Genomic DNA, 13,808 nt, shown 5'->3' with positions numbered 1-13,808 from the left:
CAAGTTACCCAGTTTCAGGCTGAAGATTCTGGGACACTCCTGGATTTCTGACCACTCCATCCTGGTGCATTTCAATGGACAGGATCAGATACTACAAATTCCACACTGTTTTAGAATGCAAGTTCAAAACCAAGACCATCCCAAAATCTCCAGCCTGGAACAGAATAACTTGGCATCTCTGCATGGCAGTGGCGTACCAAGGGGGGGGCGGTGGGGGCGGTCCGCCCCGGGTGCACGCCGCTGGGGGGTGCCGCGGCGCACGCCTGTGGGTTCCGACTTCGCTAACTTCGCTCGTTCGCTGCAGCTCCCTCTGCCCCGGAACAGGGAGCTGCAGCGAACGAGCGAAGTTAGCGAAGTCAGAGCCCACAGGCGCGCGCCGCAGCACCCCCCCCCCCACGGCGTGCACCCGGGGGGGGTGTCATTTTGCCAGGGGGGGAAGGTGTCATTTTGCAGGTGGGGGGGCGCGCTGCACTCGGGGGGGGCACATCGGCGATCCGCCCCGGGTGCCATCCAGGCTGGGAATGCCACTGCTGCATGGTGCCAGAGCACTGTCCTTACCTGAAAATACAAGAAGTGCAGTGCTGCCAGGTAGTTCAGCTTACAGATAAGTCACCCCTGGCAGGGCCGGTCTTAGCAAGTGCGGGGCCCTGTGCAGACCAATTTGGTGGGGCCCCATCCTAGCCCCGCCCTAGCTCCGCCCCCACCCTAGCTCCACCCCATTGATAAGATTATTCCATTTTTAGAAATTTTTTTATTTATGAAATTTCAAATAAAGTCAAATGAAGCTAAACTTGGACAAAAAATGATTGAAATAATAAGCACAATGCTATCATGAAACCTCCCCTCCCCAGAAGTGGAGTGGCCGAGCCGCGGGATCATCATGAATGATGCGGATGGTTGTCTGAGGCGAGCGGAGGTCGGAGCGGAGGCAGAGCGGGGCCCCCTTAGGCGCGGGGCCCTATGCAGCTGCTTTGGTCACCTCTGCCTAAGACCGGCCCTGACCCCTGGCTTTGTGACTTCCTTTTTCATCCCCTTTGGTGCTTGTATTGACCCCCCACTTACAAGAAGCAGGATAACAAACACCACAATGCATCTGAATGCAAGTTATTTCAAAAATAATACTGGGCTAGCATCAAGGCTCCCTCTGGAAATGTAGAAACTCGAAGAAGCATTCCGCTTTTGCATTATGAGCAATGAAGCCAAAACTATACTCACTACTAAACTTAAAAACATATGTTTTGTACACTCACTTTTTAACTCAGAGCCCAAAGAAAGAGAAATATATTTTTTAATGTGCCACAAAGAAGGCAGGGGAAAGATGTTCGAAAACCATTGCTTAAAAAGAATAAAAAATGCCTGTTACTAAGCAAGGAGGATTACATCCAGCAGCATTTTGGAAAAATTCTGGAACGGGTTGTAATAGAGTATCGGAAAGGAGAGGCAGGTTTTGCAAGTGCATTACTACATAGACAGATGTGAAAAATCTCTGGGGCACACCTCTGTGCAGCTAAAAAATTTCCTGACAGGAAAAAGCAAGCTGTTTACCCTGAGGACCTGTCCTGGCTTAGGATTAGCACAAAGAATTGTATTGTGCAGTGGGATTTAGCGGAACTTCCCGTCTTACAGACAGATTCAGCCATGGATGATTTTTCTACATCTGAAAAAAATGAGTGCTATCTCCAGCTATTTTTCAGAATGACCACACTGGCAAACAGCCTTCTGAGTTGCTGTCAGAGCCAGGGCTGCCACACCTTCCTCAGCATGCCTGCAAACTGCACTTACACTGCAAGAGCATTTTCAAGTAGAACACTTAAGACAGGGAGGGAGAAATGGATTTAGATTTAGTTTTGGATTTAGATTTGCAAGTCTGAACAGAGCAGTCTCGTTTAGATTTAGCAATTCCAGATCCATTTTTAAATACTACTCTGCCCATGCTTGAAGGCATGCTTGTGGTTACAAGAACGCGCTCAAATCTGCATATGGTTAGCTCCTAAATGAACAAATTACAAGCACCCAGAATTCCCATGTATTTAAATACCAAATGCTGGTGATTTTTGTACATTTATGTAGGCACTAATTGTGATGTCTCTTAGGGCATACTTGTAACTGTAAGAATTACCTTGTGTTTATCCATCCAGGTTTCCCAAACCCAAACCAACCCAAGATCTATTTGAATTCTCAAGTTCAAACCCAAATCTATTTTCCGATTCCTAAAATACAGAAAGGAGAAGGACTCGAAAAATTCACTGTGCAGCCTTCTACTGGCCTCAGACTTCAAGGGACCTCAAAACGATCTGAGAATTTCATTACTAGATGCTCACCGCACCACACAAGAACTTGTGCTTGTTTTTCCCTCCCTGCCTGGTGAAACCTGATGCCTGGTTAATATTTGATATTGATGAAAATTGGTGAAAGTTGGATATAGCAGATGTGGAGGGGCATTTTTGATATGATGTTTAAATCCAATTTTAGACATTTTGCAAAAAATGTCCGAAAATCCAGTAGCAAATGTGGTCATTTTCAAACCAGAAAAACATCCAACTTTTTGTTTCGAAAATGGCCATTTGCTAGACATTGTTCTCGGTGCTTCTATCTTTTAGGACCATTTTTGAAAAAGAAAATCCAAGGAAGAAACGCACGGCGGGGGGGGGGGGGGGGGGGGGGCCGGGGGGGGGGAACCAGCATTCTGGCTACACAGACGTCCCAGCAAAGCATGGAGCAGCCTAGGGAGCACTGCATTTAAAAGGTCCTAGGTACACATCTCACTGTTATGGTGAGCCCTCCAAAACCCACTGTACACCACTACAATAGCACTTATGCCTGCAGGTGTCACCTATATATAGGAACAGTAGGTATTTACCCCAGATTCTATATAGTGTGACTTAGGTTGCATGCACAAATCCAGGTGTATTCTGTATGTGCACGTGCAACTTAATTAGTTAACAAGCCAATCAGTGCCAGTAACTGCCAATTAACAAGCAATTATTGACACTAATTGGCATTAATTAGAATTTACACGCACATCTGTCTAATCATCATATTCTATAATGTGATGCGCGTGTAAATTCTAAGTCACATGGGTGAAAAGGGGACATGGTCATGGGAATTTCTAAAATCTATGTGCGTTATAGAATACACCAGTCCGCACCTAATTTAGACGTTGGAATTTACATCAAGTTGTACTTGGCGTAACTGCCCACGACTAAATATAGTCACATGGACAGGCATTCAGCGTATTCTAGAAACTGCGCAGAACTTTAGGCTTATTCTATAAAGTATGCCTAAATTTAGGCGTACTTTATAGAATACACCTAGGCATATTTAATTTCAGCGTGGAATTTTTAGGCGTGATATGTAGAATCTAGTCGTTAGAGTTTTTTGGAGGGCTCATATAGTGAATTGTGATGGTTGAGAACATTCTTGCTTCAGTGGAGATGTCAGCTTCATATATGTTATATATGCTTATGCCCAACTGCAGAACATGAGTGCATATATACTATATATACATATGGTTTACAGTTATGGTTTATTTAAATTTGCTACACTGCCATGACTAACATAGGCAGCCTAACAGGCACATCTACATAGGTTTATTATATAAATTTACATCTTACAAGTTCCAGAGGGAAGCTCTTTTGGATACAATGCAGCTATTAAGAAGATCAGTTACAGTAAGTTTAAGAGACAGAGATCACACCCAAACTACCCTGATATACAGTGATGAGCATTCATATCATGAATGCCAAAACATACTCATACCCCAGAGGAGATTTGAAAAAGGAAGTTGGGAGTGCCATGAGACTGCCTTTTGCTGTTGAGCACTATATAATGGTTCAAAACATTTTGCCTTTTTGTCAAGTGTAGATTTGTTGTTTTATTTTAATTAGAGCATAATTTTTTAAATTGAAAATCACCACAGAGCCCCTCCTTCCTTCTTGACTATTTCTGTTACATTTGTGAAACAATGAAGCTTTGCAAAATGCCACCACTAAAGATCAACTTTACCATAAGCCACTGGAAAGCAGTTAAAAACAAACAAACAAAAAGTCAACTTGGTTGTGAAAGACTAATCTACAGTTTTATCCAGACTTAACTTGAGGATTATAATATGTTAGTATATGTGTTGTACATTTCTGTTGTCAAAGAACAGAACGGACCTCAGTCAACGTTCAGAAACCATAAAACTTTATTAAAAAATAACCCAACGTGGCCACATTTCACCTCCCAAGAGGCTGCATCAGGGGATTTACTTTACATTGCTAGGGTCCCTATGGGCACATACACCTAGAAGTGGTTAGTGTCTAGTGGCACTGAATCACTCTCAGCTGCTACACAAATTCTTGATAATCAAAGTTCCAAAAAACACAGTTTCTCCTCCTGCTTGAAAGACGAAATGTGGCCATGTTGGGTTTTTTTTAAATAAAGCTTTATGGTTTCTGAACATTGACTGAGATCCGTTCTGTTCTTTGATTGCTGTCATCTATAGACCTCTATTGCCTCTCCTTTTCTGGATTGAACATTTCTGTTGTACATGATCGATTACATACAGTACTTGTGCAGATCTGGAATAGGTAGCATGCAAGGTGTGTGCTGATAGCATTGCTCTGAACCCTCCAATGAAAGAAGCTGCAATCTCTGCCACTAGTGAGACTGGGAGCTACAAATTCTCTCTCTCTCTCCAGGAGAGTGACTATCTCTTCTTTGGCATGAAAATTTTAAATAAAATTACACTTTTCCCACTCTCCCTGCTTAAATCCCCGACTTTAGTGTAATATTAAGGCATATCTCTTCTCTCTCTCTTTCTCTCTGTTATCTAGTCTCACTCCTGGGAACATACAGACACTTGCAGAGTGCATTATAAATATCCAGCAGAGGCTCTGGACTTGAACCCAAATTGCAAAGAGAGAAAACCCCAGGTATTCTGAGGATCTCAGAGAAATTGAAGCCAGCTTACCTTGTGTTCTGTGTCCCTGTATTTTTCACTCCCTGGCTTGGTGGATGGAGCTGTACTAAGCAGGGTTGGGCTCTGCTCCTGAAGTTATGAGTTTCCTGTGGTTGGGTCTGGCAGTATGATGGGGAGGGGGGCGGTGGTGTGTCTATGTGTTTTAAAGGAGTTAATATGAATCAGCCTGTCTTAAAAAAAAAAAATATCCAGCTCCACCCTGTTAACTTGGCAGCTGCTCAGGAGGAGAGACTGGGAGGGACACAAAATTCAAAGAAATCTCTTATAGACTTCTGACTCAGAGCAGCAAAAACCACAGAGGCAAAAATGAATGCTACAAGAACTTGGAGATGAGTAATCACAGAACACAAAAACAGCAGTTGTTTATAGGAACCGAGATTTATTTGCTGGGAAAAATAAAAAAACAACCTGAGCAGTTACTATAGTGTAACAACAGCAAAAATAAATAGATAATATGACAAAGGAACAAACAGAAACAAGATCAAAATAAACAGCTGCGAGTTGGTGGTTACTGGGGGAATCCCTTTGCAGTTTCAGCTGACAACACAGAAAACCTCCATGTGCCTTTCCTACAGCACCAGACACCACTGTTACATAATTAAACATTCTTATACAAAACATTGTACATAGTTAAAGCTATACAAATAGCAGAAGAAGTTCTAGTCAATGGTTAAGAGGAGCAGCATGGGAGAGGGGAATACAGGTTACTTGGTGGACAAGGGAGGAGCTTAATTATGGATGAACACAAACAGAGGGAGAATAGAGATTTGAACTGAGAAAAAGCCTCCAATCTCAGTTTGAGTGCTGTACTGAAAGTGAAGGTTGCACAAGGAGTGATAGCAGAATCTGAATCCTGCTTATGGACATTCACAGTTCTGTAACAAAACCATTGTGCTATTCTTCCAGGAAAACATGTGCTCTGCTCACACTAGTCTTATGGTCTATTGTGCAGATTGCTACTGGCAAACATCTATCTTGGATGGTTTAAATCAATGGTTCCCCAACTGGGGTCACAAAACCTTGTTTGGGGTTGCAAGCTATCAGCCCAGCACAACCATAATCTTCTCCTCTCTCCTGCTACCAACCACCACTGTACCCTGTGTCTTCCTGGTCCATTGGCAGCAGCAGCAGCCGTAAAAGTAATAGGAAGCCATGTGGGTCCTGCTCCCTACACGTGATGGTACTAGTTCTGCTAGCCCTGTCCCCTCTGCTGTAAACTTCCTGTGTTGAAGGGGCAGACAGAACTAGCAGCATTGTGTCCAGGGAGATGGGCTCATGCAGCTTGCTATTACTTTTACCACTGCCGCTGCCATCTCCAACGAACCCGGAAAGGCAGTAAGGAGGAGGAAGGAAGTGGAAGGATAGGATACAGAGGACATGCTGCACGAGAAGAACAGAGATAAGGAGAGAAACTGCATGGCAGGGGACACAAAAAGAGAGAGGAGAAAAAGAAGGGAGACAGAAAAAGAGAGATGCATTGCAAAGCGCATGAGAAAAAAAAAGAAAGTGAGGGTCACCCTTGGAGAGGACGAGACAAGGAATGAAACTGGGGGAGGGTAAACTGAGGGCATGGATGTATCTGTCAGAGGTAATTGGGGGGTGAGGGAACAGAAAAAGCCTTTATGAATGAGAGGATGAGTCTGGGAAGTTCAGCCTGAAGAAGAAGTGAAAGAGAGGGAATGAACCTAGAAAAGACCAAAATGAGATAATCCAGAAAGTGAGGGTCAGCCTTGGAGAGGGCGAGACAAGGAATGAAACTGGGGGAGGGTAAACTGAGGGCATGGATGTATCTGTCAGAGATAACTGGGGGGTGAGGGAACAGAAAAAGCCTTTATGAATGAGAGGATGAGTCTGGGAAGTTCAGCCTGAAGAAGAAGGGGAAGAGAGGGAATGAACCTAGAAAAGACCAAAATGAGATGATCCTGCGATTGTTTGAGGTGGGGGATGAACTGGGGAGGAGTGGCTGCGTCTGAGTGTCATGAGCCTTGGGTGTAAGATGAGGACAAGAGAGGGGATATAAGGAAAAGAAAAAAGATAAAGAAGACATTGAGAAGAGACAGAATGGAGGGAAAAGAAAAAAGGGGAAGGGGACATGTACACCCCAAATTCACCCTGTTACTTGTCCACACACAACATATTCAAACACCAACCCCCACCCATGCACTTCTAAACTTCCCCCAGTCACTCAAAAGTCAAAAAGCATCCAGTCACGCACACACACACACACGCACACACACACACTCCCTCCTGACATAGTCAAAGATACCACCACCTAAATCCACCTAAGCACACAAACATCCCTAGCACTCACTCACATATACACACTTGTACATATGTCTTGTTCTGTCTAATCCAAAGTCTGCCCATTATGAGGCAATGTGAGGTTCAAGGGTGAAGGGGGGGATATGTAGAAGCTGATAAGGCTAAAGCTGAACTGCTTAATTATTTCTGCTCTGTGTTCACAAATGAAAGGTCAGGGGTAGGACCGCAGAAAACAAATGCATGGTAGATCAGGACCGATTCTCAGAACACTGTGTTCGTGCGGAGCTAGTTAAACTAAAAATAGACAAAGCAATGGGGCCTGATTGGATACATCCGAGGGTACTCAAGGAACTCGTAGAGGTTCTGGCAGCTCCATTGTCTGACCTTTTCAATATCCTGGAGGAATGGAGAAGGGTGAATGTGGTCCCTCTGCAGATGAGCGGAAGTAAGGAGGAGGTTGGAAATTACAGACCTGTTAGCCTAACCTCAGTGGTGAGTAAACTAATGGAAACACTTCTAAAACAGAGGATTGTGAGGTTTCTAGAATCAAATGGACTGCAGGACCCAAGGCAGCATTGTTTCACTAGAGGCAAGTCTCGTCAGACAAATCTGATTGACTGGGTGACCAAACAGTTGGATATGGGAGGGGCTCTAGATGTGGTGTACTTGGATTTTAGCAAAGCCTTTGACATGGTTCCATACACGCGACTGATAAACAAACTGAGTGCCCTAAGGTGACAGACTGGTTTAAAAACTAGTTAAATGGAAGGAGACAGAGAGTAGTGGTAAATGGAGTGTGCTCGGAAGAAAAGGATTTTATCAGTGGTGTATAACAGGAATCAATCCTTGGGCCAGCTCTTTTTAACTTCTTTGTGATTGATATTGCAGAAGGACTGTCTGGTAAGGTTTGCCTCTTTGCAGATGGTACCAAACTCTGTAATAGAGTGGACAGCCCAGAGGGTGTAGATAGCATGAGGAGAGATCTAGCTAAGCTTGAAGGGTCATGCACTTGGGTTACAAAAATCCAAGATAATGGTATAGTATAGGGGGTGTAGTACTTCTGTGTGCAAAAGAAGAGCGGGACTTGGGGGTAATCATATTTGATGATATTAAGGTGGCCAAACAGGTAGAAAAGGTGACAGTCACAGCCAGAAGGATGCTCAGGCGCATTAACAGAGGAATGGCCAGCAGGAGAAAAGAGGTGATAGTGTCTTCGTATAAGTCTCTGATGAGGCCCCATTTAGAATTCTGGAGACCACACCTACAAAAAGATGTAAACAGGATGGAGTTGGTCCAGAGGGCAGCTACTAAACTGGTCAGCAGTCTCTGTCATAGAGCATGTGAGGACAGACATAGACCTCAATATGTATACTCTGGAAGAAAGGCGAGAGAGAGGGGATATGATAGAGACGTTTAAATACCTCAGAGGCATTAATGTACAGGAGGTGAGGCTTTTTCAAATGAAGGAAAACTCTGGAATGAGAGGGCACAGGCTGAAGTTAAGAGGTTATCGACTTAGGAGTAATCCAAAGAAACACTTTTTCACAGAAAGGGTGGTGGATGCGTGGAATAGCCACCCGGGTGAGTTGGCCTGGGCTCCCTGATCTCATCTCATGGTTTCCAATACCATCTTTATGCTGACGACACCCAGCTTTATCTCTCCTCACCAGACATCACTGCGGAAACCCAGGCCAAAGTATCGGCCTGCTTATCCGACATTGCTGCCTGGATGTCCAACTGCCACCTGAACTGAACATGGTCAAGACCGAGCTTATTGTCTTCCCACCCAAACCCACTTCTCTTCTTCCCCCACTCTCTATCTCAGTTGATAACACCCTCATCGTCCCCGTCTCATCTGCCCACAACCTCGGAGTCATCTTCGACTCCTCCCTCTCCTTCTCTGCGCTTATCCAGCAGATAACCAAGACCTGTCGCTTCTTCCTCTACAACATTAGCAAAATTTGCCCTTTCCTCTCTGAGCACACCACCCGAACTGTCATCCACTCTCTCATTACCTCTCACCTTGACTACTGCAACCTACTCCTTACTGGCCTCCCACTTAGCCATCTATCCCCCCTTCAGTCCATTCAGAACTCTGCTGCACGTCTTATCTTCCGCCTGGACCGATATACTCATATCACCCCTCTACTCAAGTCACTTCACTGGCTTCCGATCAGGTACCGCATACAGTTCAAGCTTCTCCTACTGACCTTCAAATGCACTCGATCTGCAGCCCCTTCCTACCTCTCCACCCTCATCTCCCCTTACGTTCCTACCTGCAACCTCCGCTCTCAAGACAAATCCCTCCTTTCAGTACCCTTCTCCACCACCGCCAACTCCAGGCTCCGCCCTTTCTGCCTCGCCTCACCCCATGCTTGGAAAAAACTCCCTGAGCCCATACGCCAGGCCCCCTCCCTGCCCATCTTCAAATCCTTGCTCAAAGCCTACCTCTTCAATGTCGCCTTCGGCACCTAACCACTATACCTCTATTTAGGAAATCTAGACTGCCCAACTTGACATTTCGTCCTTTAGATTGTAAGCTCCTCGAGCAGGGACTGTCCTTCTTTGTTAAACTGTACAGCGCTGCGTAACCCTAGTAGCGCTCTAGAAATGTTAAGTAGTAGTAGTAGTGGAGACAAGGACTGTGTCTGAATTTAAGAAAGTGTGGGACAGGTACGTGGGATCTCTTAGGGAAAGAAGGAGATAGTGGTTGCTGAGGATGGACAGACTGGATGGACCATTTGGCTCTTATCTTCCATCATGCTTCTATGTTTCTATTATGAATCTACTCGACATTCTGCTTTCTTTTTCTATCACCAAAATTATGCAATGATCTTCTACCTGATATTCGCTCTGAACTGTCTTTTGCCAAGTTTAAAATTATTTAAAAAAACATATTATTTTAGACTGGCTTATAATGTCCCACTGTGATGGCATTTCTCCCTGGCCCTCCTTGCTTCTTTCCTCAGTGAACCAGCAGGGTGATGTGTTGGATGGGACATCTGAGTACCCTGTTGGAGCAGTAGAATTGACCTATTGGTCAGACTGTATGTGTTCTTGTGTGTGTGGAGTCTCACTGTCCTTTTAACAAATGTTCATTTTCTATATTTGCATATTGTTTTAGATTGTAAAGCACTTAGACCTGCAAGTCAGAATTAGTGGTTTCCTTGCCATCTATACCAGACCAGTCCAGACTGATGGGTTATGTCCATCTACCAGCAGAAGGAGACAGAGAAAATAGTTCCAAGTAAACCGCCCCTTAAGGGTATCATGCAGCCTGGAATATTCAGTATTTTCTCTGTCTCCTAGCGGATGGTGGACAGATCATGCAGCTGCTCTGGATTGCTGGCTGGTAGCTCCTGTCCCAGATTCTTCTGGTGCCAGTGGAGCCAGGGGTATGCTGGTAGCCACAGTGGCGGTCCTAGGGAGGCTGACACCCGGAGCGGATCGCCGATGCGCCCCGCCCCCCCAGGTGCAGCGTGCCCCCCCCCCTGCCTCTGTTCCGGGGCAGAGGGAGCACAGAAAGAACGTAGCGGACAGGCGCACAGCACCACCCAACAGCGTGCACCCGGGGCGGACCGCACCCACCACCTCCCCCTAGGAATGCCACTGGGTAGTCATATTGGGGCGTTTTAGATGATACTCAGTGCTCCTGAGTTCCTCATCTGCCAGCTAGGGTGATATCCAGTGACCCTGGTTCCCTCCTCTCCCCATCCTCCCTTGGCTGTCTTTCTAGCAGGGTGATGGTTAATTGTGACATGGAGTAACTTGTCTCCCCTGTGGGGTTCTTCTCTTCTGTGGTGGTAGGTATATCTGAATTTCTGCCTCTGAAGTAAGCCTTTATTTATTCCTGTCACTAGTGAAGAAGGTTGTTTATAAAAGAAAAAAAAAAAGGAAACTTTGTTTTTTCCCTCCTTTTCTGCCTCTGAGGTAAACCTTTACTAAATTTCTGTCACTAGTGAAGAAGGTTGTTTATAAAAAAGGAAACTGTTTTTCCCTCCTTTTCTGCCTTTGAGGTAAACCTTTTTTAATTCCAGTCTCTAGTAAAGAAGGTTGTTTAAAAAACAAAAAAGAAGAAACTTTGTTTTTCCTTCTTTCTCTTGCCTGTTACCTGATTTATTTTCCCACCTTTGGCAATGTATTCTAGGGGGCCGCTTGCGAAGTTTTTTTGAATTTCGCTGGCCGGCGTCTGATTCTGATCTTGGACCCTTCTGAGCTGGTACCGTTGCTGGAACTTGTACCTTTGCGGTTTGGAGGTCTCAGTCTGCCATTTCCAAAGTGGGGGAAGTCTCTCGCTGGCTCTGTTTGGCTACAGGCTCGGTCTTTTTCATTCCTGTCAGTTTTACATGGCTGTTGGTCAGTTCTTTTTCAGACTGACCTATCTCTGCTGCTTCTGACATCTTGCTTGAGACGCCCCTGCTATTTGATTCTTGTTTTGGCAGCAGTTTTTCCTCCCTTCCTTAGGGAGGTTCTGGTTCTCTCATCCCCGTGGATCCCTCCTGTGTGCTCTGGTTTGTCTGCAAGGTACTTTCCTTCTAGTGAGGGTCCAAGTTGCCCTTGGTGTGCAACTACTAGCTCAAATCCCTCTTCTGAGTACCCTCGGGAGCGCCATTCTTGCCAGTCTTTTGCTTGGACTCAGTTCATTGTCTCTTTACAGGAATGTGCCTTTTTAGGACTAGTTTGCCACAGCTGTTCCTTGCTTCCCTTGTTTTCGAGTGGGAGTTTTAACCTGGCACAGGCGGATTTTGCCTTTTGTAGTTTCAGGCACCTCTCTCCTGGCACATTTGGCACTCCTTCATTTTTCTGTAAGGGACGCAGTTCTTTCCTGCTGAGCAGATCTATTGCTGTGCATCTGGATTATCGCCTCTTAGCTCTGCGCTTTTCTGTAATTGTCTGCAGGGAAGTGGCTCTGTTTTAGGTCTGGAGTTTGACTCTCCCTTAGCTGCTTTTTCCTCAGTTTGGTGTTAGTGGCCAGCTTCCTCTTTGTTCCTGGCCTGGCGAGAGTTGTTTCTTCCTCACTGCCTTTCTCCCTATGGTCTGAGGATTCCAGCTCCGTGATGCTTACCTCCCTCTTGGCGGGAGTTCTTTCTCTACGTTGACTGCTGCTCCATATCGGTTGCCTAGGAGGCCGGTCATTGTGGCTCAGAGACCACTTGAGGGCCGAGAGTGTTTCTTGGGGCACGGGGTTTTCTCTTCTTGTAGTTTTAGTCCCTCTGGACCAGGGGAGTGCAGCGCCAGGTCTGCATTTCCACAAGTTGTGCTCCTTTCCTGTTGACCTCCTGGCAGCACCTTCTTCTCTGGCTGTTCCCCGGGACTCCATCTGTGCATTTTGCTTGTTGATCACAGCTCCATTGCTGCATGTTGATCACAGCTCCATCGCTACATGTTGATCACAGCTCCATCGCTACATTTGAGCACAGCTCCATCGCTCTTTGTTGAGCACGGCTCCATCACTCTATGTTCAGCACGGCTCCTTGACTGTATGTTGAGCATGGCTCCATCGCTGTATATTGAGCACAGCTCCATCGCTGTATGTTGAGCACGGCTCCATCCCTTTATGTTGAGCACAGCTCCATCACTCTATGTTGAGCACAGCTCCATCCCTATATGTTGAGTACGGCTCCATCCCTGTATGTTGAGCAAGGCTCCACCGCTGTATGTTGAGCACAGCTTCATCCCTGTATGTTGAGCATGGCTCCATCGCCGTATGTTGAGCATGGCTCCATCGCTGTATGTTGAGCACGGCTCCATCGCTGTATGTTGAGCACGGCTCCATTGCTACATTTGAGCACAGCTCCATTGCTGCATGTTAGTACATAAGTACATAAGTACATAAGTAGTGCCATACTGGGAAAGACCAAAGGTCCATCTAGCCCAGCATCCTGTCACCGACAGTGGCCAATCCAGGTCAAGGGCACCTGGCACGCTCCCCAAACGTAAAAACATTCCAGACAAGTTATACCTAAAAATGCGGAATTTTTCCAAGTCCATTTAATAGCGGTCTATGGACTTGTCCTTTAGGAATCTATCTAACCCTTTTTAAACTCCGTCAAGCTAACCGCCCGTACCACGTTCTCCGGCAATGAATTCCAGAGTCTAATTACACGTTGGGTGAAGAAAAATTTTCTCCGATTCGTTTTAAATTTACCACACTGTAGCTTCAACTCATGCCCTCTAGTCCTATTATTTTTGGATAGCGTGAACAGTCGCTTCACATCCACCCGATCCATTCCACTCATTATTTTATACACTTCTATCATATCTCCCCTCAGCCGTCTCTTCTCCAAGCTGAAAAGCCCTAGCCTTCTCAGCCTCTCTTCATAGGAAAGTCGTCCCATCCCCACTATCATTTTCGTCGCCCTTCGCTGTACCTTTTCCAATTCTACTATATCTTTTTTGAGATACGGAGACCAGTACTGAACACAATACTCCAGGTGCGGTCGCACCATGGAGCGATACAACGGCATTATAACATCCGCACACCTGGACTCCATACCCTTCCTAATAACACCCAACATTCTATTGCTTTCCTAGCCGCAGCAGCACACTGAGCAGAAGGTTTCAGCGTATCATCGACGACGAC

At 45.6% G+C, this 13,808-nt stretch overlaps 1 protein-coding gene across 1 annotated transcript in view; it reads right to left on the bottom strand.

Annotated features, from left to right (window-relative positions):
* The window catches only part of EMP1 (epithelial membrane protein 1), a 62,433-nt gene extending 57,340 nt beyond the window's left edge, over positions 1 to 5,093 (bottom strand). Inside the window, exon 1 of the mRNA XM_030207181.1 lies at positions 4,955 to 5,093. The gene's annotated coding sequence lies outside the window, so the exon portion shown is untranslated. The remainder of the gene's footprint in view (positions 1 to 4,954) is intronic.
* Between the last annotated feature and the right edge of the window lie 8,715 nt (positions 5,094 to 13,808).

Source organism: Microcaecilia unicolor, chromosome 1, assembly GCF_901765095.1.
Source record: "Microcaecilia unicolor chromosome 1, aMicUni1.1, whole genome shotgun sequence".
NCBI classification, from domain to species: domain Eukaryota; kingdom Metazoa; phylum Chordata; class Amphibia; order Gymnophiona; family Siphonopidae; genus Microcaecilia; species Microcaecilia unicolor.
Note: the sequence above shows the minus strand (reverse complement) of the source record. Positions and strands in the feature narration are given on the sequence as shown.